The sequence below is a fragment of the Ambystoma mexicanum genome, chromosome 5p, assembly GCF_040938575.1.
Source record: "Ambystoma mexicanum isolate Mex_15411 chromosome 5p, UKY_AmexF1_1, whole genome shotgun sequence".
Taxonomy (NCBI): Eukaryota; Metazoa; Chordata; class Amphibia; order Caudata; family Ambystomatidae; genus Ambystoma; species Ambystoma mexicanum.
Genome location: NC_090930.1, coordinates 1,104,511,636 through 1,104,535,132, shown reverse-complemented (window position 1 = coordinate 1,104,535,132; position 23,497 = coordinate 1,104,511,636).

Here is a 23,497-nt window from a genome sequence, read left to right as displayed (position 1 = left end):
TCATGAAAATGTGTGCAAAATTGTAATAAAGGAACTCTACGTTTTTTCCATCAGGGGCCCATCACAAGAGTAAACAATAATTTGCTGAATCTACTTGTAGATGTTGAATTGTAGCAGAAGTGAAATCCACTCTGGAATTGACAAAGGACATTTCAAATTGTGTCTTCATAATGAACACTTTAAGTATTCACATTTACAGCTAATGTATTTAAATATATACATTATGTTGCTCTTCTGTAATCACTGTTTTGCAAGTAACCACTGTGTAAGGGTTTCACATGTGAAAGTGTGCAATTGATTTAAATGTAATATCTTCAGAATAGGCAGGCCGGAATCCTGGTTTCATTTCTTTGCACTGAATCCCCAGAGTGTGAAACTAGATTTCAAAGCTCTGTTGTCAGGAGGACGAGTGGAGGAATTTTCCTGCTCCCCAGGTTTTATGACCAAAATCACTTAGACCATCATAAAACTGGCCATTAGCCCTTGAAGCCTTGGACTAATCTAAACAAAAGCCTCCCTCTTGACGTGAGAACCAAAACACAGATCTCTTCCAAAGGTAGGGGCAGTTATGGAAGAGGAGCTTCACACCCATTGAACAGAATAGGAGATATGCTGTCTTATGGGATATCTTGGGAAATATTAATCAGGCACTATCCATGTTCAGATCTCTTATAAGAGTCCAAGAGCTTCATCTGATGAGCCAAAAATGATTTTGTTGACAACAACATACCAAAGGATAAGAGTAACAATGAGATTGGGATCTCTGTATAAATGGGAGACCCATAAAAGTCTGAGGAAATATGTAAAATGCTATTCATATTCCGCCCATCGAATGCCATATTTTTCCTTAATATAGTTCAGGCGAAAATGAGAAAATACTGATGCTTTGCACCAATAGGTCGCACAGACATCAAACAAGGTTTATGCGATTGCCTGAAAAATGCTGTATTAAAAAATGCTGGCATATGTGACATAATATGATGAGAAAGGGCATTTGTCAAGCAGTGGGATTTCCATGTGGATAAACCAGATCGAGCACGCTGTTCCAGAGAGATGATTGATGGGGTGTCCTCCCTTGGCTTCCCAGAACACTCCCACTTTCTTTGGACTTATCAGCCCGCAGATGGGAGGGAACCCTTGACCACTGCCCTATCAATTCTGCCTGAACTATGACAAATCTGTGATGTCACTTGCCCTATAAATAGGTCAGTCCGCCTCAACTCAGGACTTTCGCTACCAAATCTGAGGTGTGCAGCTGACCAAATCTGGAACCATACTTGCAGAGTTGGGCCTAAATCTTGGTGTGAAGCCAGGAGCTGGAGTGGGACCTTTTTGGAGGACAGAGAGAGGCCTTGACTGACTCCTTGATTGTCCCTGCAGTGAAGCCCTGGTGCCCCTTGATGTCCATCAAGCCCTCTCTTGTAAGTATATACATCCCCAGCAATAGATTAAATAAGCCCTAGATTCTTCAGCATTGCAATAGAGATTCCCCCGTGGAAAACCCCCTATCTTCTTTGTTTGTGTAAATCAGTAATTTTTCTATTGAAAGATACTACACTTGTCTGTGCCTTGTAGTACATTGCTCTCATTGAAAATCCTTTGCCCATGCATCTCTGTCATTTCTCTTGAAGAATACCCAGTTGCTTGTTGAGAACCCTAGTATATTTTTGTTCAGTAAATCAATTAGTTTCCACATTATTTCACTGGATCAAGATAGATAGAATTTGAAACTATCTCTTTGCAGTGTCTTGCGAGTTGTTATAGTTTGAAAACGTTGCCCCAAAGAAGTCATTTCATTGAGAACTTAAAAACTATTTGTCTGTGTGTTTAAATGCTGTTTTACAAAACAAATTTCTATTTGCAGCTGTCATTTTGAACCCAAAACGATTTCTTATTGTGAGTAATCTCTGCCCAGAACCTACCTGGTATGTGCCTCTGTCATTTTTACTAAAAAACGATTTTCCTATCGAGATTTCCTCATTGCTTAAAGCGTGTCTGTCATTTGCAGCCTTAGTAAAAACAAGCTTCATTTGAATTTTTGTTTTCCTGGAAATGTTGCTTAACCTTTTAAGAACGTTTTTACTAGTCTATTTCTTTTCCCCTACTATATTCTGATAACAAATTTCCAATTGCATTCCCTTTTTATTTGCCCATGTGTTACATGTACCAAAATCGATTTTCCTATTGTCTGCTTGCTAGTCTGTTCTGAAGTCCTATTTATCTTCTAGTCTACGCAGCTAAAAAGAAATTTTGTTTCACATTCCTTGTTGGCCCCATATTGTTTCTGAAAACCCCATTCCAAATTCGATTTTAACCTGGTGTTCCCAGTGCTTGCCACTGCCTTCCCTTCAAAGCAGACAAGCCTAGTGAAGGTCTAGGGGGGTTGAGGGTTGCTGGGACTCAAAAATCCTTTGTGTGCACATGTACTTTCCTGTGGATTGCATTAATTGTCATGGTGTTTTGAACTGTTCATGGTAGCAGTGAAATCAGTAAATTAAATTTGTGTGCCATCCATGTTTGAGTTGTCTTAGTGTGCCACTTGACTAAAAGTACTCTGAGGTTTGTGTTGCCAATCCTTAGTGGCTACTGTAACTGTGTATTGAATTTTCCCATTAAATCACCAATTAATAAATATTCATTGATAACAAACCGGACTGGTTCCTGGTCTACTGTGATACTGGGTACTTGTGGAGGTTGGGTGCGAGACGGGTTAGAGGCCTCCTTAAAAACAAATCTGGTTGTAAAAATAAAAAGCGCTTTTATTGCGTGCCACATTCATTACAGAGGAAAGAGATCCCTGATTTGCTTGTGCTGCATAATATATCATGGCAATATTGGTTGAAGATACACTACAGTTAGGTACCACAGAGGATGGCAATGGAAGCACCACCATCCTTCTGTGAGGAGGATTTGGCCAAGGTGCCTAGCATTCTATGGACCACCAGTCCCTATGATGTGGGGCTTCTGAAAGGAGTGGGGAGGGTTAAGTTACAGCTGAAATTAGGAGCAATTTTACCCAGAGTCAAACAATACCCACTATCCAAAGAAGCAGATACAGGTGTTTATGCGACAATTGCAGCACTAGTGGAGCAGGGTTTTCTACTACCATCAGAATCACCATGCAGCACTCCTGTATACCCAGTTAAGAAAGCAAAAAGGGAGTCATGGCATTTTATCCAGGACTTGCGCCCCCTTAAACACATTGTAGAAGCAGAGTATCCTCTAGTTCCAAATCCAGTGACAATTGTGTGCAACATTCTGGTGGAAGCTGCCTGGTTTACGCTCATAGACTTGAAGAATACCTTCTTCTCTATACCACTACACCCAGACTCACAAAACTTGACTTCCTTTATGTATAAAAACCAAACATAGAAGACTTCCTCCAGGGTACTGTAGAGCATGGGTTTTTGATTACAGCACTTACACCAGGCCTTTACTGGGTGCTCTGATTGAAGAATAAAAGGGACACAAGACAATAAAATGGACAACAGAAATGATTGAGGCATTTGATGACCTAAAAGAAGCAAAATGCACAGCTACAGTGTTAGGGATCTCAGACTACAAAAAGGAATTCTTCTTATTCTCAAACACTGATGGTGTAGTAATGAAAGCAGTACTGACACAGAAGACAAGTTTGGGGAACAAGCCAATAGCCTACTACAGTGAGCAACTTGACCCAGTAATAAGTGGACACGATCCTTGCGAACATGCTTTGGCTGCTGCCGCTTTGCAGTGGCCAATCAGCAGGTATTACCATGGGGAGCAGCACCACTCTTTACGTGGAACGTGCCCTCTTTGCAATACTGTACAAACCAAAGAGCACACTGACAACACAAAGAGCATCAGAGTATGAAGTGTTAATATCAGACCGATCACTTAAGGTGGTGAGGTGCATAGTGATTAACCCGGCAACGTTTCTTGGAGACATCTTGCAGGACAGTGACTACGCACATGACTTCATTGAAAACATAAAGGAATTCAGTGTCACCCATAAGTACAGGAGGACGCACCTGAGGGGGAGAAGTGCTTTACATGGATGGTTCTTCCACGATTGATCAGACGGATGGGGCCAGACATACAGGAACTGCAGTGGTGAGGTTGAGAGTGAATGGAACGAGTGAGTTAATGATCAGTGTGCAATTACCATCACATTATTCAGCACAAACAGTAGAATTAGCGGCCTTAATATTGGCATTGGAACACAGCAGAGGAAAGGAGGTGACAGCCTACTCAGATTCCACATACGTGACATTAACAGTACACTCAGGACTGTCATGATCGACGAGGAGGGTCTTCAGGAGGGCAGATGAATCATCAGTGCAGCATGTACTTTTATTGGGCAGATTGATTGAAGTTATAAAGTATCCTGTGCAGAGAGCCATAGTGAAGTGCCAAGCAAATACATGAGGGGAAGACCCTATCTAAAGGGGAAACAAAGCAGCAGACTCAGAAGCAAAGTGTGCCGCATATTTTGGAGAGCCCCTAGAAATGGAAGCATTGTCACACGCTTGTGACTATGCAAATACAATGGTACTAAAGGAAGGGTACACTGTATTACCAGAAACACAGCTAATGGAGTTGCAGGGAGCTGCACCCAGGGAGGAGAAAGACTTGTGGACTAGGAGGGGATGTACAGTCTCTCCAACAGACACCCTATGGCAGCAGAATAACACATTAAATGTGGTCATGCCACCAGCATTATTGCACACTGCAATGACACAGTTGCTCTATCCAACACACACAGGCAAGGAGGTAATTCCTGCCCATATTGGAGGAACATGATTCTGCCCTAACTTGGTGGAACACATGGCTGTATTTGTGAGTAACTGCTTAACATGCAAACAGTTTACTGCAGGACATACATTGAGAGTTGTGAGATGATCCATACCTCTCCCAGCTGGTCCATTGCAACATCTCCATGTTGACTATGTTGACATGATCCATGTTTGCCAAGGATACCGCTACATGATAGTGGTTGTGTGCCCATTCTATTGGTGGATTGAGGCAGGCTGCTGTTCCCATCCTGATTCCCTTGGGGCCGTGAAGTTTTTGGTCCGGGAAGTATTCCTATGATGGGGCCTGTGTGAGGTCCTGCGATCTGACAATGGCCCTCACTTCGCCAATGAGATATTGAAGCACATTCCAACATTGCTGGGCATTCAACATGAATTCTCCTGTGCAGGGTGTGTGAACGCCTCAATGGCCTCTTGAAGGAAAGCATAGCCAAAACCAAAAAGAGCACAAATAAGAAACCGCTCCATTGTTTGCCAGTGGAACTCTTTGCATTGCGCAATAATCCCGGGTCTGACCACCATTTAACGACCTATGAGGTGGTGACAGGACATTGCATGCAACTTCCCCTGGCACCTCCCACTAGGGCACTAAAGGATGTTGAGAGTAGTGCAGCTGTGTTAGGCCAGGAAATGTTTGATTACATTACTTCATTGATTGCTTGTGCCTCTTTTACCTCTCGCCAGATACAATGACACCAGGGAGCCCCTGAAGACAGCGGAGAAAACAAAAGTGTCAACGAACCAAAGGACTCTCTGACAGAACGACTTGTTCATCCCGGTGACAGTGTACTTTTGAGAAATGTTATCCGGCGGTGGGACGTGCTCAGATTTACCAGACCATATATTGTTGAGGCGGTGGCTGACAGAGCATTACATTGGAAGGAGAGACCATCTGGAACCACCTCTCAGATGTCACGCCCTACAAATCTGAAGCCTCACCTGGCAACAAGATCGACAGGGCCACCGATCAGCAGCATGCGGAACAAAACGATATTTCTGAACTCACACTGCCGAGTAGAGGACACCCAATGGTTACTTGCTCAAGGGCAGCAGAGTTAGGGCAAGGACTTCATACACATCCTGAGTGAGGATACACTGTTTGTTATTTTATTCTCTACATATATTCTTTGTGAAAGCTGACTATTGTAGGGGAGGACTGGTCCAAAAGACCCTCCTCACCCGCGTCTCCTCCCCAGGTGAGGGCCCTGGCTCACTGGGCGTCCCCTCATACCACCCGGGCCCAGGTGGTGGAGGGTCCACCTGCTGACGACATGGCTCACACGTATCGATTACCCACATATGTATTGAAAGTAGTTAGGCCTAGAAACCAATTTCGCCCAGCAAGGATGAGGAGAGCTCAGCGCAATGTAGCGCGGCCCCATCCCTCGGAAGATTTCAACTATCCCTGTTGCTGCAGCTCCCTGGCAGATCCGCTGCAAGCATGTTCCCACGAGAAGGGCGGACATGAGCTAACACAATATACTGACATTGTAACATTTCACCGTCCGCAGGACATCACTGCTCCCAGGATGACCCGGTTGGCAGGGCTTGGGTGAAGGGAAGGTCTGCAGAACGGGTCTCGGATGGAAGAGGAAAAGTACCCAGATATAAATGTAAAAGAAACTACTTGTTGTATTCTCCCCATACACACCATGCATGCCAAAGATACCTGTAGAATTGTGTAGTTAGTGTACGTAACACCAGCCATCAAGGACCCGCACACCCAGCGGTCCAGCGCCATGCCTGAACTAATGCTGCTACAGCACACAAGACGACAAGCGTAACCATGCAGGGGGCACCTGTGAGAGGTGTGCAAGAATGTACCCGCCACGTGTGTTCGTTCAAATGCCCCTTGCATAACCGCCACCGTCACAATACGGCGGCGGGCCATTCTCTGTGTGCTGCACCAACCGTAATGCTACCTCATTTATTGCAAGATGTTTATGCATAAAGTTAAATGTGTGATTATTGAAATATAGTGTACTAATAAGACACTCAGACTGAATATAACTGGAACATGTTCTGTAAAGTTAAAGGTGCGTTCTCAAGTAATCCATACAAATATTATACAGTGTTTTAACGATTGTACATGGTTGCACCTCCAAAGGACCGGCAACACGGGAGGAAGATACCTTTGTAGAAATATGCAAGGCCATTCCCCTCCCACCCCGCGAAGACTGCCAAAAGCATGAGAACAGAGGGCCGCGCCGCGCTGTCCCACCTCCCCCTACCAGACTGGAACCGCTCCACAGATGCGCAGCCCCCCTTAGCAGCACCGAAGGCCACGGGCCGTCACCTTAACTATTTACAGCCTAGCAGTAAACCTCGGTCTGAACCCACCCATCCACAGGCGCCCCCTCGTAAACCCCACAACCCACCAGATCATCCTAGACTTATGGCCCTGTGCAATGAGGACACCCAACACTGTGGCAACACACAGAGACACATTTATAAACACATCTAACAAGATAGGGAGACTTGTACCGTCCGTCCCATGCCCCGAAACTTAGCCCCTCAACCTATGATACCGGTCAACAGGACGCTGGTAACCATGCCCTGATGAATGACCATCAGGCCTCTCACAAGGTGCATTCCTCCTGTGTTGCATTGACCTGTAGGATAACCTACTGGAAGATTTACTGGAAAAAAGATAATAACACAAGGACTGAATGACTGCGGTGTGCATGGCCTAGGGCAAAGAAGTCAGGAAAAGACATTCATCTCTGACACTGGCCGCGGAGGCACACCGACACCGCCCGGATGACCTCTGCCAACTCGTCAGGCCCAGCCCTACCCACGAGGCTGACCAGTGACGTTCTTCTGCCACGACCAACCACCTCGCAGCAGCACCTATAGTTAGTCATCGCCACCCAATCCCATTGAACTTGTGCCCCCTATAGTATGTAGGTTTTGATGACGTTTTTTGTAATTATATACGCCTGTCTTTGCGATTGTCAGACAGAGCGCTCTCGGAGTTTTGCAGAGTTCTTTGCATGCCCTATCCTGATTGATAAACTCCCATTTAAGCTCACCCGCACTCTGTCTTGGCTTTATTCCCTACCTGGGAGAATCCATCATTGTCTCTCATTGCGGGGAGGATCGTGCTGGCTGGGGACGCTCCCTTTCACTATGATATTTGAATCATGATCATGTTGCTCAATGATTTACAATGATTTTTTGGACAATTTGTCCACTATATTAGGAAACTCAACAGATTCCGAGCACGTCCACCTAGAATGTACTATTTTGATTTCATAGAATATTTAAGCTTACCCACAGCTTGAACGAGGAAAACCTTCAGTTCTCGCCATATTAACAGACCCTGGAATCAGAACTGTGCAGCAAGAACTATTCATCTTCACCATGAGCGATTATCTGGTCCACAAGACTTAAAACTAATTTGACACAAACACAATAATGCTCACTTTAGCACATTTCAGGCGGGCAACTGATATCTTCAAGCTGCGCAAGGATTCAGCAGCACAGTTAAAGATGGTTAAAATAATAAAAATGTGCTTATTTGGTTGTGTCTCTTATTTCCAAGTGGGGTATTCGTATTCGTATTTTGGAGAATATCTCTCATTTCTACTAACACTGCTGTATCCTCTTCGAACATTACCCCAACCCCAGCAGGTGGAACGACCATGTCAGGTGGACAGGAGAGCACTGAAAGCATGGTAAGGAGAGGTAAGAGCAGTTCTAACACAGACGTGCGTGGGAGTGGGTGGGTCTCTATCTCACTGACACTGCTCGAGTGTCTAATAACATGTGGTACAAGCAGATGACCAAAGTAGCTAAGGAAACCACAGAGGAGAGCTGTTATGTCTGCTCATTAATCACCTATGCCATGAGTGCCTTCAGAAGGTTTATAGAAACTGAAATACCAGCAGCAAGAGCCCAATGCCTCATGTACCTGTTTAAGAAAACAACTCGACAAAGATTTCAAGGAAAAGCAGCAACATTGAGATGGATTTCCTGAGCGACATTCGCATATGAGGAGAGTTACATAAAAACTCTTGACATGATGAACAATTATTGGCAGTTAGACCAAGTTATACAGTACAGGACTGACGGGCCACAGAAAGGCGACAAAAAAACAATAACATTGAAGGAGAAGCCCTGACTGAAGAGGGGGTGAAGGAAATAGGTAGAGAACCAGGATGTTGGGAAAGACCACGGATGCTTGTGTATGGCCAAGTATACACCAAAGAAGGATGGACAGATGGAGTAGTAGGAAGCAGACCACACACCCCAGTACAATCATCATTGAATACAGTACAAGGAGAAAATGACAAGTGCCTGAAGGAATGGGGTGCGATTGCATAACTGATCACTTGGGTAGAAAATGAAGCTGGACCAATGCCTGTAATACCCCTGAAGAAACCAGCATTATGGTACAAGAATGAAGGAGAAGTGAAGATTGGCGAAAACACAGAGTGTAGATACACCAAAAAGCACCAAGCAATGAAAATAAGCACAGCAGTACTGACGGACCACTACTGGGCATGTGGATCCAAGGCATACAAGAAGCTTCCACCTAACTGTGGAGGAGTTTGCTTGTTGGCACATATCAATATGCCATCACTGGTAGTGCCCCAAAAGGACATAAAGCTTGATGACTTCCAACAGGTCGACACTAACTCAAGAAAGAAGAGGTCTGTGAAAATAGAGGCAAAAGGAAGCGAGAAAAGGTCCATGGAAGTGAATAGAGTGGAAAGAAGGCCGGCTGTGCCCACACCCCCTTAAAATTCTCACATTAAAGAACAAACCCAAGGCCAAACTTCAAAGCACTAATTGACACTGGACTGTTGAGGTGATGATGGATTGATATAATAATTGGTGGGAAGCTAGTTCCGAAATGAGCCCACTTGTACCTGGATGTTCAGTCTGCATGCTGCTAAACGTGGATGGAAAAGTACTGATGAAGGTTAGAAGCCAACCAATTGTAGAGGACCATGTAATCAAGGGTCCTATAGTTTGTATGACCAAATGAACGTTGTGTATTTAGGGACATTCATAGTAGCCATGTTTAAGGAGGGCTTAGTTGCCCCACCTGATGTTAAGCACCCTATCACTTTCCCTCACAATTCTATACTGATATATAACTTATGCTTAGAAATTCACGTAGAACCAATCACTCCCTTCGATAGGTTTTTGTAGTTTGCCACATATGTAGTGACGTAGGTCAACGTCAATGATGACGATTTTATGCAATATAACTTCAGTTTCTGCTAAGATGTTTAGAGTAAAATGATCGTACAACTGCTTATGTTTGTTGTACTCCCCATTTTATATACTTGTTAATAAAACGGACTCCCTTTTGCCAAACTACCTGAGTCATTTTGATTATTGAGGTATGAATCAAATCTGCATCCCCATCCATCTCAGGGGTATTGCTCCTCATCTTAAAGAGCTGGTAGAACCAGTTCACTTAGTAGCAGAGAATGGTTCTTTAATAAGTCCTTCGACCATTGATATACATAAACTTTAGAGTCTCGATAATATCACATGACCTTTAACATTTGGCTGACAGGACATGAAGCTCTCTGTAGATAGTGGTTAGTATAAGTGACCAAAAAATCCTTGCAAGGAGGGTGTGACGGGTCCCCTTAATTTCAATAAGAATCCCCTCCCCTTCTACGTCGAGCAGAACAAACCACGGTTTGAAGAGGCGGTAACAGAGGTGGCGATCCCGAGGGTCCGGAAAAGAAATATGCGAATGGTGAGTAGAAACTGAGGAGTGTGGCAAATTGATGCATGCAGAGTAAAATAAAGGAGAGTAATGGAGGGTGTGGGATAAACGTAAGAAAAGGGTTAGAGTAAAAAATATGGGGAATGAGATATTGGGCCTCATTAGGACCCTGCTGGTCTGGAAAGAATGGTGGTGGTAAAACCGCCACCACCGTTCTTTCCGGATGGCTGATTAAAAGTCCTGCAGGTGGGAGGTGTCACTCCTGCCAGGTCTGACCTGGCGGGTTTAACGACACCCGCCTGCAGGCGGACATGGAAACACCGGCTCTGTCATAGACGGAACCAGTGTTTCCATGGTCCCCATCCCCATGGAGTCCTATGGGGCTCCATGGGAATGGGGACTTACAAAATTCCGCCTCTGAAATGTCCAGGTCACCGGGGTCGTAATGCTCCAGGAATCACTGAGGTGGAATGGTAATACGAGTCCGGCGGTAACCTGCAGGTTTTTCCAGCTCGGTTACTGCCGGACTCGTAATGAGGCCCATTGACTTGAGTGTGGCCGAGCAAAATAATAAGAGTAATCGTGAGCGAGGCCACAATAAGCGGATATGCCCTGTTCCTAAACTTTAAAGATTGTTAGCAGAAACCTTTATCTAGAGTCCCAGAAGTGGAACATTTAGGATAAGGGAACCGATTAAAGACGGTACAAAAAGAGATAGGTTTACGTTCTACGAGGAGTATTTTTAGAGGGCAAGACAAGTCTTAAAGGGAAGATTGTAAACAATTTGTGTGACCAGTCAAGTCTGTCTGTTTGTTTTAAGTGATTTTAAAGTGTAATGATGTCATAATTAAAGAACACATTTTATGATAGAGAAGCGCGAAAGCTAAGAAAAAGGAAATTGATTGTTTAAAAATTGTATTTTGAGGGTTGTTTTTTAGCAAGATTAAAGTAAGGTGTAGTTTTATTGTAGTTGCGCCTCGTGCAGTGTCTAGTTATTTGAGGTTGTTCCCGGTAGAAGAGAAATTTAGATCTTCATGGAATGCTCTTCGACTTATGTGGTGTGCTGAACTGGGTGGAGATATTTCTATGCAGGATTGGGAGGTTCTATGGAAGGTTCCAGTTAGGATGAAAATTGATCTAAATTTACGATATATTCAACAGAGGATTTTGGGGCGTCTGTTTTAGACTCCAGTTAAAATGCACAGATTTGGCTTAAGGGAGGATAGTATATGTTGGAGTTGTTCTACGGAGGAAGGCACTTTGCTTCACATGTTATGGGATTGTTCGAGGGTTAAAGGTTTTTGGAGTGAGGTTTTGGACAGAGTTGATTTGCTCGGGAACATCTCTTTTCCAAGGACACCATCATCAGTTCTTTTGAAATCCCCAGTGGGCACTCGTCACTTTAGCTATGCGACTCTGTGTTGGGCTAATAAGGTGTTTTTGGTGGCGACTCGTCAAATTTTACGCCTCTGGAAGACGAGAAAGAAACCAAGTATTGATGAACGGTTATCGCAGGTGCAGTTGCTCTCAAGATTTGAGAGGATTAAGTATTATGCTTTACATAAAGAAGAATTTTATAAGGAACAACGGGAGGCTTTTAATGAACTCTATGTGTGAATTAAGTGCTGATGGGCGATGGTTTTTGTTTCAGAGTGGTTAATTTACTATTGTGTTCTTTTTATTGTGTTTGTCTTGTGTTGTGTGTTTGTGTTTTTTTTTTCTCTTGTTTTCCTCTGATTTTTGGCTAGTTATCATTTCAAATTAGGTTTGTTGCGATTAGTAGAGATAATTGATAGGTTTTTCTTATTGATTCTGTACTATTTGTAACAACTTGTATAATGCTTTTTTCATTTTATTTGTCGTTTTCTTGTTATCATAATTGTTGTTTTGGAATGATATGTATTTCTTTTGATAAATCTTTAAATAAAGTTGTCAAAAAAAAAAAAATAAGTAAAAATTGTTTTTTGATGGGATTGGAGCTTGCGACGATTGGTGCTCACTCATATTGTATTTTTTGTCGAGACGTATTTTGGAAACTGTGATTGAAGAGTAAGTGAGTGATAGCTAAGAAAGAGTGAAGGATTAAAAAATTGAAGAAATTACTCCATTAGTGCACCTCTGTAAACAGTTGCCGAAACATGCGCTTAAACTTAGACAATATAGTGCAGAATGAGTTAAAGGAATCACAAACAATATGTTTAAGCTGTGGCCACAAGGCAGATCATTATCGAAGGCAGTCCTGCAACATATGACAACATATTTGGATGCAGCATATGCTGGGAAGAAGCTAGAAAAGCGCTTAACGAGCCTAGAACGTTGGAAGATGTATCAACAAGAGAAGGAGGAGGAGCCTCCTTTAGATTGGATACTTAATGTATGCAAAGAGGGGGGTGACGAGCCTTCTGCTCTGCCTTCCCCGCCTGAAATAGAAGACGAGAATAAGAAAGACAATGGGTTATACCCGTACAGGAACTTAAAGCAGCGACAGGGTATAGCAACCCGGCGTATGAGTCACCTACGCAAAGTAGTGACGAGGGCCCAGAGAAAAGCATTGAGATGGATGTAATCTCCAAAGTCCAGTGGGACAAGGAGAGACGCGATAATGAGACAAGTAATCGAGCAAGCACATCTCTAGATATAGGAGGAGAAATAAAGAGATGGAAGGGAGAAAGAGATAAAACTGATGACATAGCGCTCTTACAGAACAAATGGATGGGAGGTCAGATTTTGCTTAAACTCGATGGTAAAGGCATCAAGGATGTAAGGCAAAGGGAAGATCAAGACGAACAAGATAAAAAAGATAAGGAAAGAGAGGAAAGATTCAAAGACAAAGGAGCGAAAAGTAAAGATAGGCTGAGACGAGAGCAGTTCTATCAACATGAGCAAGCGAAAAAACAAGAGAGAGCAGAATAGCAGAGGAAATGTGACAATAAACAGAGAACAGCTGACGAGCAAGAGAGGATAGAAAGGAAAAGAATAGCCGAAGAGAAAAAAATAAGAGAAAAATGAATACAAAAATGAAGAGATGAGGAGATACGAAGGGCAAATGACCGAAGGGATATGAAAAGGAAAGAAGAAGACAGAGTGAGAGAGGAAGCAAGAATGCAAACAGAATGTGACGATGATATGGAACAGAAAAGAAGTCAGAGAGCACGCGGCTCGAGTACTTGGAGAAGGAAGTGAGAAATCCTAATACAAAAGTAGCATGGGAGGACATAGAGGAATTCTTTCCAGAATACGAGTCATTACCAGGCCCGTCTAGAAACAATCTAGAAGACGAGTTTGACTCAAAAAGCATTGGGGAAGCCATCAATAAAGTATATTATGATATGAAGGCTCAGAAACAGCCAAAGGGGAAGGGAAAGAATGACCGTCTCAAAAGCACTCAACTGTATGACACAGGGGAGGCTTCATGTAGTGTGAGGCATAAAGAGCTGTCTTTAGACAGGCTGACTCTAAATAGAAATGAAGACGAGAGAAGTTGCACGAGTTGGGCACAAGAAATGTCAGACGAAGAAAGGGAAGCCTTCCATGGGGAAGGGAGAGATGACATATGTGGGTCTGAGGGATGCTTTTCTTTAAACTTGTGTCTAAAGCAACAGAGCCATTGACACAGACAGACCGATTTCGGGGGCAACTCCACGGTTATAGGGGGGAGTCACCGCCCTTTGCAAGCAGGTTAAGATCATTGCCAGGTAGACAGCGGTATGGCAATATTTTCCTGCAGTGGAGAGACAAATGATGAGAGATGAGGATGAGTTTGGGGCGTCGCAGTTTCCTTTGTTCAAAAAAAGGAGGGGCCAGACCACAGTACATACCGTGGGCCCAGATGGACAAGGATAATTTAAGGTGTAAACTCCCACGTTTAACTTCTGGCGCTGGGAAATGGATGCATGAATTAGAGAAAATGACGAGAGGAAACACGTTGGCTATAGGGGACATCAAAGGTCTTTTAATCACCATACTTGGTGAGAGAGCAGATGACGTGTGGACGAGGGCAGGATACCATGGTGTGACTACAGTCAACACCGCTCACGATGGAGCACCATGCAATAACTGTAGGGCGGCAGTTTGGAAAGCGCTTCGAGTACTCTATCCGGACATGTCCGATATGGGAGCTATAATGACAAAAAAGATGAAGGAAGGAGATCTATTAGTTTACCTTCAAAGTTTTCTAGAAACTTGGGCGTTGGAAACTCGTCAATCTTGGGGAAAATCTATACCAGTGTTCTACCATATATTATGCCAAGGGCTGCCAGAGCCAGTACAGAAGCAGCTCAAGATGTTAGTGGGGATAGAGGCAAAACAATGGTCGGAAATTCAGCTGAACGTTGCGCATTACTGCAGACTCCTGCAAGAAAAGAATCTCAAAAAAGACGATGCACGCAAAGGCAACGAGGCGAAGTTGTGCAGAAAAAGCGATCCAAGTACGCCATTGAAGGGGCAATGTTGACCAGTGTAGGTGGATCAAACTCACACCAGGCAGTAAACATACCGCAGGTGAATAGTCAAAGGCAGTTCAATCAAAACAATAGTGGTTATACTCTACAAGGTAGGGTATTTCGAGGACGAGGGTGGCAAGGTTATCAAGGGAATTGGCAACATAATCAGGGAAGCTTTCAAAATAACCAAGGTAAGTTTCAAAATATGCAGAATGGTAATCAGAGTATGCAAAATGGGCATGGTGGGATACCACCACTTATGTGTTGGACGTGTGGTATGACAGGGCATTTTGCTCACACGTGTAACTGTCAAGGGTTCGTGCAAAATGGCCAGTTTTTAAGAGGGGGGATATCAAATCCAACTGCATATTCGCAGCAGAATGGAGATGGATTTGCGCAGAATCAAACGGTGCAGCAGTAAGCGCCGAGAATGCAGCAAGACTTGCTAACACAGCAGATAACAGGTAACCCGCCATAAGGACAGTTGCAGCAATCACCTATGCAGCTTCAACAGAACACAAACACAGGGCAGTCAATAACTCCTATAGTAGGGGGTGTCACTATCGATGGAGGGAATCCTTTTATGAATGATGGGACAAGGCTGTACCTGCAATAGGACAGCTCACTGGGAGACCTGATGTGTTCAATACTATCCGTGACGCCAAACTAGCATGAGGAACCAAGGGTGGATGTCAGTACAGGAGGCAAATGTTTTCGTTCTTAGTAGACACGGGTGCAACATGCTCATGTATATGAGAGGGAAAGTTTTCAATGCCTGCAAATGCCATGAATACTCAAGGATTCACCGGAGCAACAAGTTGAGTTCCTTTTACCGAAGAATTACCAGTCTCCATGGGAGAATGCGACATGAAGGTGCCACTGCTCTATTTGAGACAAACACCTGTTAATATAGTGGGATGAGATTTAATGACAAAGTTGAATATGACAATCTCGTTCGCTGATGAAGGTATAGTGTGTTCAATGCCAGGAATGCATTATGTAAACATTGCAAAATTATTATGGCATATGCATGACAACTAGCTTTGAGAGCAACTCCATTAGAACCAGAGGTTTTTCAGTATGGGGTATGTTGTCAGGGTTACCAGGCCTAGCAGGCAGAACAATGAGAACTCCCGATAAATTTTTGTTTATGCCAAGAATACCTATGTTCGAGGAAAAGGGACAAGTCTTTCCCTTAAAGATACAAGCAGTCATAGTGCATGGGGAAATGGCTTTGCTTGATGGCAATGATGATGAGGGCAGACAATGGTGTGCAGTAATCGCCATTGGAGAAGTTTACAGATTGACTGACGTCACTGATGAAGACCTGTTTGAGGATCACTCATCTGATGATGAGGTGATATTCGAAATGAGCATTACGTATTAGGTAAAAGTGATTAAAAGAGAAGTTCCTCAGAAAATGATGTTAGCACAAAAACGTCCTGAATATTTTGACGAAGATATTCCGAAAGTGCCAGTTTCATTATGGACCACAGGCCCCTTTGCTGTATGCCTAATAAAGGGGGTTGGGTTAGTAAAGATTACATTGAAACCAGGAGCAATTTTACCTCGAGCACGACAGTATCCCATGTCTCAAGAGGTGGATGAAGGTATTTTTAAGACAATTTCCGCCATGATGGATTAGGGTATTTTAATGATGTCAGAGTCACCATGTAATACTGCGGTGTACCCTATCAAGAAATCTAAGGGGGGGTCTTGGAGACTAATACAAGATTTGAGGCCAATAAACAAAATTGTAGAAGCTGAGTTCCCTCTAGTCCCAAACCCGTCTACAATTCTATGTAGTATACCTGTTGACGCATGATATTTCACAGTGATTGACTTGAAAAACACATTTTTCTCAATCCCATTGCATAAAGACTCGCAGAAACAGTTGCACAAATTGTAACGAGTCTTGCCTGGCTGGAACCTCTAATGAAAACACTAATTGGTGATCTGCCAGACAAGGAAAAGTCATAAAATAACATACTGGTCATAAACTCATGGAATTGCTGTGGGTTTAAGAATCTAAAACTATGGTTTCAGCAGATTCAATATGATAACTTACCGGCTGTAATCATAGTGCAAGAAACCATGGCACTTCAGAACATTTACTTAGAAGGCTATACGGCCTTCTGTGCCCATGCTGTGAAAGGTACATTTGAGCGTCCATCCGGGGGGGGCTGGCTATATTTGTGAAACACAGTTATAGTGTTAAGACTCGTCAAGTGTATACTTCCACAGACATTCTTGCCATTGAACTTTCCTCAAGTGCTCAAATGTATTCATATATACTAATCATTTCAATATACTGGAATCCGACTGTAATGCCGGTAGACAGCATGATTGACAAACTAAATAATGTTATTACAGATGCTGTTGTAAACTTTCCAAACATGCAGATCATTATAGGTGGTGATTTTAATTCAAATCTCATTATAACGACTGTCAGGCCTGAAATATCAAATTATCTATATGCTATATCCGCATATGAAAGAAGTCAGTTATGGTTAGATTACTTTGAACAGTGGGACATGCAAGTAATACCTTTTTCCCTTAAAGCGCCATTGCATACATGGTCTTGTGGATCTAAAACCTCCACGATTGACTACATTGTGATTTCTGCCCCCCTAGCTAATACGGCAACCGTATGTAATATCATATATTCCCACCTCAGTGATCATGGCATTTTGGAATGCTGTCTTGAATGTAATCTTCCAGTACATAACTCTATACCTACCTTGACTTTATTAGAAGAAGATCGGAAGGCAATATCCATTAGATGGAACACTAGCCTATATAGGCAATTGAACTACCTAGTGAATAGAGACATGGTTAAAACAAATGCTCAAATGATCTCTACATGTGATCTTAAGGCTTGTGATATAAAGAATGATGTTATGATACAGGGACATGTTGAAGCGCTAGCAAAGCAAAAAATATCTGAACAACCGAATACTTACAGTGGTACCTATAATGCTGCAATTGCCCTTAGGAAAAAACAAAAAAATAGCGAAATACGCAATCGGCTGAAGTATGCTAACGGCAGTATTTCATATCCCAATGAAAAAAGAAAAATTCTGATAAGATACAAAAATAATCTTAAACTACTGAAGTTCGACAAATATATCAAAGCCAATCAAAAAATGATTCACAATCTCATGGATAAAAACACTAGAGAGGTTTGGGCGACATTGAAAGATCCGCTGTCGAAAGGTATCCCCACATTATGTTCGGCTGTGAGTGGCAAAGATTGGATTGAATTATATAAGAAAAAATATGCCCTGCCACAGAAATTCAGTAATTCCGAAACTGTAGTCTCTATGACAGAGCTGCCAACACAATGTCCATGGGCCTTAGATAATATTGTACAGATTATAATAAAATTGAAATCCTCTAAGGCTGCTGGGCCGGATGGCATCCCTCCGTGCGTCTTAAAAGATGACCCAAAGTTATGGGCAGCAATTATACTAAGGTGCTTGGAATGTGTATTTCAATCCAAAACTGTACCATCATCATGGCTATCTGCCCTTGTAATACCAATACATAAAAAAGGTCCTCTAAATGACCCGGATGATTTTAGACCTATAGCCCTGATTGATGTATCCGCAAAGATCTTTGCTGTGTTAATTCTAAGAGACTTAAATGACTTAATTGCCAAACAGAACATTTTTTCACGATATCAAACAGGTTTTCGTAAAGGAATGGGGACGCTGTTAAATACTACCATGTTGGCACACGTTATAAAACTTACTAGGCAGAAAGATCATGGTCCGATCTATATGGCCCTCTTGGACATATCTGGGGCATTTGATTCAGTGATAAGACATCTATTGTGGCAAAGAATGCAAGTACTATCGATACCATCATATCTTATAGCAACACACCAATACAAATTACAGGATGAAACTTGACAATAATGGAACCCTGACTCCTGCGATTCCCACCCACATAGGAGTAAAACAGGGATGTAACCTAGCAGCTACTCTCTTCAATCTGTATCTAACTGAAATAGGTAGCCTATGGCCAAGTAGCAATTCCTTTGCAGTCAAAATGGGTGAATTGCGCTTAGATTGGTTAGCATTTGCTGATGATCTTATACTATTCGATCTAACGCCATTTGGAATGCAAAACAAACTGATTTCCCTAATTGACTTCTGTGAGAATCATAACCTGAAGCTGAATCAAAAAAATCAAATATTTTGATCTTCACAAATAAGAGAAAGCTAATTTGTTATCAATGGAACATCAAAGGGATGATCATTCCACGAGCACTGGCTATGATATACTTAGGGTACAATTTAACCAACTTGGATTCCATTGACAAATGGCAGATAGAAATTATGACTAAATCCTTGCCATTGATTGCACAAATGAAACTTATATACTTAAAGGTTTGTCAATTCTCACTGATTCCGTTGATCGAATTTTACATTCTCAAAGTTGAAGCCATCGTTATTTATGGCTTAGATTTGTGTTCCCTTGGAATTGGCTTAGCCTTGAATAAAATCCAAGGCAAAATATGGAAAAAAGTATTGCATCTATCGCCATCTTTGCCAAACGCCATAATTATTCACGAACTGGGGCTTACTTCTCTTGCTATGAAATATCTATGACAGAAAATGGCTAGCTATGCAAAAATATTAGACCGTGCGCCAAATTCGTTATATGAAGATCTGCGAAAAATGCTAACACAGGGTTATCCAAATTCTGTTCATGTTGCTGGTCAATGGTGCGTAAACACCCTAGAAATTATTGCAATGGATACTGATGATCTAATTAAATGGCCACAACTCGTGAAGAAGAAATTACTGCAATATGACACTCACATCTGATAAAATTGGGGCTTATACAGCGTATAAGGAATACGCAAAATTCCGACACAAACAAAAACCATTGCTCCCCTATATCAGACAGATTCCCTGTCAGAAGATACACATTTTATACATGCGCTTTAAATTTAACCTAATATCTACATTAGAGCGTACAAAAAACTGGGTGGGTAATGCTCTACTATCTGAAGATTGTAGATTTTGTAAAACCCAGGCAAACGAATCTTTGAAACATCTCGTGTTATATTGTGCGCACTTTTCAAAGGAAAGGTTGAAATACATTGGGAAATATGTGGATGAACCTGTTACTTACAAACTGGAACTGGTGTGGACACAATGTATGTGGTGATATAGGCAATCGCTGATTATTGATTTATGTCATCTTCTATCTGTGATTGATTTGAATATTGGAAACCTCAAAATCTGAATTGGCTACAATGAATGTATATGAAGTGAACAAATGAATTAATAGGTCTTTGTCTTCGATATTGTTATTTTTAAGTGGCACTGCTATTATTCTGACCTATGTTCATATGATGTATTTTGTTGTTTTTTTATGTTATTGTCTTTGCTGTTTTTGTTGTCTTTTATTTATTTTATTTTTTATCTTCTCTTCTTTTCATTTGTATCTTTTATAAACTGTTTTTAAATTGTGTTGTAAAGATATTTTATATCGTAAAACAACAATAATAATAAAAAAAAAGTAAAAAAGACTTGCAGGATCTGACGTTATTTACTTTCAGGCAAAGTCGTCCGAAAAGCACTCGTTTACCCCAGGGATACTGTGAGTCCCCATCGATTTTCAATAGAGTCCTTCAGATGGACTTAAGCAATATTGCCTTATGTCAGGAAAAAGGGCTGGTGCAAGAAAGGAGTGTGCAAAAGGCGGTAGAGGTCTGTGGAATTCACAAATTCAACTCTAACTACATTTCCCAGTATGCTTTGGAGAAAATTGTAGTTGCGGCCGTGCGGCCGTTGACACAGCTAGTAAGGATTAACAAACGTTTATAAGGAGTAACGGAGCCACGGCAGGTGTGGCTTATTTTGTGTATCGAAGCAGGAGCAGGCGAAGCTACGACACAGGCAGCAGCATGTGAAAACTCTCTACGGGAACACGGACTGCAGGCGGCTGCAGAATCCATTTTAGAAGCTGAAGACTGCTACGTCCGGGAAGACTTGCGGGTCTCCCGGACCTGAGTTAAGTACAGGGCGAGTGGCGGCGGGCAGAATCACGCTCTTATGGGTGTTATTTGCTTTGTGTGGAAACGGCGCGCTTACCGCTCGGACATAAAGTAGTTTGTCCTTGTTTCTAGTACCCTGCCGCCTTGAAAATCCAGTGCTAGAAGTTTGTTCGCTCGCAAGGTTCATTGATCAATGCGGGTGGAACAGCCATTACTGCATTGTATCACAACAAATCACGTTCTAAAATCAAAAGGGGCATATGTTATTTGTTATTTATGTTGCTGCAAATACGTTCCATGTTTCATGTTATGTGTGCATATTCATTGTTTTCTGTAAGCCCACGGGCCATGTGTTTGTTGATTCATTGTGGGATTTTCTCCCAAGTATGACATGTGCAGATTATCATCTATGTTTCTGTGTTTATGAGGTCGTAGGGACAGGTCTAAGACTATGGTAGATGCACGTATTAAGGTGTTTCAAATCTCAGGTCTATATTCTGTGTATGGTATGCTGGATACAGGTGTAAAGTGTTCAGAGGAAAGTAGGTAGGGTTCTTTCCCGTTGCTTCCCTTGTCCTATCCAACATAGGTTTTCCTAACCCTCTTACCGGTGTTCCTAATTTTCCCCCACCCTATCCACAACCTCTTCCTAACTCCTCTTCCCCCCATTGGCTGCCACGTGGTGTCCTGTTTATTCTATCAGGTGCCTGTGCCAACCACGGGTGGAGGGTCGACTTCATTCGGCTTATGTGGTTTGGGAGAGAGTGTTGAATTCTCTTCCCTTGTACTGAGTATTATTGACACCTTAGAAAGCGTTGTGTTACAATACGTAGATGACATTTTGGTTTGTAGCACCACAGAGGAAGAGTGCAGACGTGATTCTGTTCAGTTGATGACTATACCTGCTGACAAAGGATATAAGGTTGACAAGGAAAAGTTACAATATTGTCAACAAGAAGTGTTGTACATTTGTACATAGGCCGATTGATTTCACATGAAGGAAAACAAGTCACTCCTGAAAGAGCTTAGGCTATTTTAAAAACAGCTAAGCCACATACAGTAAAACAGATAATGAGCTTTTTGGGACTATGTAATTATGTCAAAGCATGGGTCTTTGACTACAGCTTGTATACAAGGCCTCTTTTACAGGCCTTGAAGAAAGCACAGGCAATGCAAGAAAAAATTGTGTGGACTGAGGGGATGGAAAGTGGGTTTGATGAATTGAAAAAAACAATTTGCACAGCTCCAGTTTTAGGAATACATATGGCGCTGTTATGACAGCAGTGCTCACGCACAGAACCACATTGGGGTACAAACCCCTTGCATATTACAGCGGTTTCTTAGAACCAGTAAAGAGATGCCATTTTCCATGTGAACAAAGTTTAGCAGCCGCCGCATTTGCCATAGAGAAAGCAGCAAGCATAGTGATGGGACGTTCCATGACCTTATTTGTTGAGCACGCACTAGTTGCCATTTTAGAAAAACCAAAAGGCACGTTAACTTCTCAAAGGGCTTCTGCCTACGAGGTAGTTTTATCAAACCCCACGATCAAAATAGTCTGATGTCAAATAGTGAATCCAGCCATATTTATAGATTGGGCCAATGATAGAGGGAGAGCCTGTACACGATTGTGCGAAGTATGAAGAGTTCTGCGATGAGCTCCCTAGAATAAATGAGAGTGCATTAGCAGGAGGAGAGATTGTTTTTATTGACGGTTCTTCAAGGATCGATGTAAATGATCGCGAAAGGTATACAGGTGCTGCTGTGGTAAAGCACATGGCTAATGGGGAATTTCAGATGCTTAATAGTACTCGATTGCCATCTCATTATTCAGCACACGCTGCAGAATTATTGGAGTTGATACTCGCGATCGAGAGTCATGCAGACCAGGAAGTAACAGTGTACAGCAACTCAGCCTACGTGACTTCAACGGTGCATGCAGGACTAGCACGTTGGAAAAGGAGGGGTTGGTATGCCAGTGCAGCATGCCACTCTATTGGACAGGCTTATTAAGGCACTACAGCTCCCAGTAGGCATAGTAGTCGTTAAATGCGCAGCTCACACTAAAGGGATAGATTTTATCTCACGTGGAAATCAAGCAGCAGACGCTGAGGCTAAGGGTATAGCAAATACAGAGATAGGGATGATGAATGTTGAGACCCATGGTGTGAATGAAAGGATGACTCTAATGATGACTGTAGTTGAAGGATATAACCATTTGTCCAAAATGCAGCTAGTGAAGATCAAGGGGGAGAACCTCAAGAGGAAAATAATTTGTGGGTGCGAAGAGGGTGTTCTTTAAACCCCTCTGAAGCATTGTGGTGACAGGACAGCACTGGTAAACCGGTGATGCCTGTAGCCTTATTAAGGGTGGCGCTGGAACAGCTACACTACGCCGCTCATACAACTAGGGAGAATCTCACTGCAACTATTGCTGAGGATTGGTTTGTGCCAAATTTGATGGAGCATGTTGTATTTTGAGTACTGAACTGTATGGTGTGTCAACAATTTATGGCTGGGCATACACTGTGCACAGTTAGAGGAGTCATTCCAAAAC